The 4,285-nt window shown below is 38.9% G+C and overlaps 1 pseudogene; it reads left to right on the plus strand.

Moving 5' to 3' along the window:
• The first annotated feature begins 3,117 nt into the window (after positions 1 to 3,117).
• On the plus strand, positions 3,118 to 3,630 carry LOC102434090 (annotated as a pseudogene).
• The last annotated feature ends 655 nt before the right edge of the window (positions 3,631 to 4,285 follow it).

A 4,285-nucleotide genomic window follows, 5' to 3' on the forward strand; every position in this document is an offset into this window, starting at 1 on the left:
GCCCGGTGCATGAAATTCATGCACGGGTAGGGTCCCTAGGCCTGGCCAGTGATCAGGGCTGATCTGTGGGGCAACAGGCGGGACAACCGGGGGGGGGGTACCTGCTGGCACTCACCTTGGCCAACCTGGCACCACCTGCTCGCTGGCCCCGCCCCCTGCTGCCACCAACAGTCACCCCCCTCTGTGGGAGGTAATTGGGGGGGCCCCACACGGGCACCCGCCTTGGCTGGCCAGGGGCCTGAAGGCTGGGAGCAGCTCCTGCATTGAGCACCTTCCCCCTGGTGGACAGTGTGCATCATAACAACCAGTCGTTCTGCCATTCAGTCAATTTGCATATTAGGCTTTCATTATATAGCATATCACCCAACTGAATTTAATTAAAAAATAAAAAAAAAATTAAGTACCTGAAATGTGGATACTTTATGCTACTAGTTGGTTTCACGATCATATTCTTTTTTTTAAGCACTTACTTATAAGACTTTAAACATTTAATTATAGAGTTACAATTATATTCTTAACAATCAAAAATTAATAATCTCCTTCAGAATTTCTTCTCACAGCTGCCTGATATTTGGCTGATGCAGGTCCCTTGGAATGGGAAAAGAATCCTCTTAAAAAAAAATAAGCAAAAACCAGAATAAAACAACCAAAAAAGTAAATAAACAAAAGAGCTTTCAGCTCAGAGTTACATGTTATAAAAATTAGTTATAATAATTTAAACCTGGACAGTTTTAAAGAGGGCATAACTAGAAACTGTTTTCAAAAAATCATATTGGTAAAGCATCAACACAATGTGTATCTTTGAGCTATGGATCTTTCTTATAGATTTTTTTCTATGTATCTTCCAATGTGAACCTGTGTGGGGAATATTCAAAATGGCCACAAATTCCTTGCTACTTCTCCCACTGTAACATGATGTCAAAGTCCCCTCTTGTGTCTGGTCTGGCCTTCATGTCTGGTTTGACTGATAGAAGACTTCAGAAGTGACATTCTCGGACACCTAAGGTTAGGTCATAAGTGTTGCACCTTCCACCTGTGCAGGAACCCTTGGAACACTCCTTGGAACACTCCTTTGGAATCCTTGAGCTGCCATATGTGCAAGACCATGCTGGAGAGGCCATGCATAGGTGATCCAGCCCCAGCTGACCTTAGTCTTCCAGCCGTCTCATCTGCAGCATCAGACTTGAAAGTAGAGATGTCTAGGACTCTTCAGAGTAGCCAAGAACAACTTGTAAACACACATACACACATACTGAATTTGACTGGTTATGAATCTATAAGCCACTAATCTAAAAGGTGGCATATCTGGTAAAATTAACAGTTTTGGTTTTGAAACATTGGTGCTCTTTTTTTAATCTATACTAATAAAAGGCTATGTGGTCGTCATGCCCTCATGCCGTGATGCCCTCACGCTGTGATGCCCTCATGCTGTGATGCCCTCATGCAGTAACAATCCATCACCAGGAGGCTGTGCACAGCAGGCACACACGGGTGGGCAGGGACTTGACACTGCGTGCACGGAGGCGGGACCTCGGCTCCGGCAATCCGTCGAGGAGCCCCGGATGGGTGGGCAGGGCCTACCTCTTTGGGGAGATCAATCGTGGGGCTCCCGCACTGTGAGAGGGCACAGGCCAGGCCGGGGAATGCGCTCCCCTCTCCCCCGAGTGCATGAATTTCATGCACTGGGCCTCTAGTATATATATATAAGAGTGGACCCATGTTCCCCTTTGATGGTCCCTTTTGGTTTATATTTGGGGTTTTGATAAAAGTCCTTCCCTTTTTCCCTTGTTTCTTAATGAACTCTTAATTAATTAAGAATTAATTCTTTTTTTCCTTACTTTTGCCTTTTCTGTTAGGTCATGCTTGGAAAAATAAATTACTACAAATCTGACTTTTACTATTTGTGGCTTTATTATAATGAACACCATTTATGATGGTCACTTTTGTATAAGCAAGCCTGAAGGTAGTCTTCTCATAAGCATTTTAAGAAATCCAAACTTATTCATTATTTTTCATCCATTTTTAAAATTTGTGATGGCAATATTTCATTCCATACAAGCAGTGGACTGCACTTAGTTTCATGATAAATTCTGTTTCAAAGTATGAGAATTAGACATAGCAATTATCTGGTTGATATTTTTCAGCATATTAGTTTTTCATGTGTAATTATGTTTCATTTGTCTGATGCTCCAGCTTGTTTTGATAAAAGACATCTTCAAAAATAATGAAATTTTAAACCATCTTTATATGAACATCTCAAGTGAAAAACTTAAATGTGATTCTCCTGATTTATGTCTTAGATTGCTTATATTTTAAATTAAATTTAGTTTTGATGGCTCTTGAGTCACACCAAAAGATTGCCTATCTGTTTTTAATGTTTTTTAATCTACTTAATTATAATACTTGAAGACGGAACATCATTTTTTTGCTACCCTTTGGATTGTACATCCCTCTCAACTTTCTCTGCAACATTTTATATTTGAGAAGTTAGACTGGAAAATCTATTCTGTTCTTTTATTAGTCAGGTCGAATTTTTATTCCTTAAACACACATACTATTTAAATTGTTTAAATACAAACTTGCCATTTGAAATTTAATGTAATATAAACATAGTTTTTATGTGTTCCACTATAACATTATAACTGGCATTATAAGTCTATTATAAAGACTTGAGAAATATAACTCATTCTTTATCATAGCTCATCGAATTGAATTAGATCTTTACTGTGAAATAAGATTACATGAATTAAGTTATAAGTGATATTTTTGGTATATGGGCAAGTACAATTAAAATATCTTTGTAAAAGCATAATGTCTTCCTTTTTTTCTTCCCTATTAATAACTCCTTTGAAAAGGAAAATTCAGGACTGCTTAAAGATTGAAAAAATTTAAAACAATTCAGTTGATTTTTGATGCAATTCAGTGATTCCCTAGTTATTTATAAGTCCGAAACTAAACACATATAGGCACAGACATTGTCCTAATGGAATTGCACTGTGAGTTTGCCCTACATTTTCCTTGGAAAAATTCAGATGCCTTTAAAGAGAGTTGTGAAGAGTGACTGTAAATGGTTAACTAGAACTAAATATAATCTATTTAAAAATACATAATCAAGAGATGGTGTCCTACTTCGACAAACACGACTGTGAGCCGTTGGACCCCGAGCGGGAGGCCTGAACCAACATCCTGCTAGAGATCATGAGGTCACTTTTCATCAGTGTGGACTTTGAAGACTTGGGGTTGGCAGTAGATTGGGATCACCACCTGCCGCTAAGACTGCGCTTGAGCCCGATGACTCTCCGTCTGAGCTCAAGTGCCCCGTGTACCTTTTGGAATTAAAGGAGGAGGAGACTGCCATTGAGATGTCTTGCCATCACTTCTTCCATTCCAACTGCATTCTGCCCTGGCTAAGCAAGACAAATTCCTGCCCCCTCTGCCGCCGTGAACTGCCCGCTGATGGTGATGCTTATGAAGAGCACAAACAGCATAAGGCTCGCAAGCACCGGGGGAAGCACCGACTAGAGAACCTGCATGGAGCCATGTACACATGAGGCAGCTGGGGCCAAGCACTGGCCCTCCACAACGTCTTCCTCTTGCACCTCAAATTCTCATTAAAGGTTTCTTTACCCACAAAAAAATAAATTAAAAAATAAAAATACATAATCAGTTTTAAAAGAAGTCACTTGTATGACTATGATGTTTTTCCTAATGAAGAGCAGCTTTTCAAAATCATTTGTTTTGACACATTTAAATTTTGCTTTCATGAAGAAGTATTTTCCTTTTGAAATGTTTAAAGTTGTAGAAAATTATATTTAATTCTGGCAGAACTAGAATCACTGGCTCCTATGTGTATTGTATTGATAGCATACCTAATAATAAAGTGTTAAGGGGAACAGCAGAGGAAAAAATCCCAAAGCTCTCATATTACAAATAACATGGTCATAGTTAAGACTAAGCTTGAATTATACAGTTTATGTTCCTTGAATCAACAGTATCAATGCCTATTTATTCAAAATCCAATCTGCAGTATTTACTAAGTGCCTAAGATGCACAGTAACAGCATGTGGCATCCAAGACACAGCTAAGTGAATATAAATTCACTAATTAATTGATAATTTCAACACATTTTATGAATATTTACTACGGTGTGCAAGGAAACATCTCAAGCATTATAGAGGCATTAAAACTCCAGTAATGCACAGATTTAAGAAAGGAAGATTGAATTGAAGCCCTTGCCAGTGTTCGTATTTACCAAGAGTCACGGAATTTCACAGTGTACTAAAAG

The sequence above is a fragment of the Myotis lucifugus genome, unplaced genomic scaffold (assembly GCF_000147115.1).
Source record: "Myotis lucifugus unplaced genomic scaffold, Myoluc2.0 scaffold_114, whole genome shotgun sequence".
NCBI classification, from domain to species: Eukaryota; Metazoa; Chordata; class Mammalia; order Chiroptera; family Vespertilionidae; genus Myotis; species Myotis lucifugus.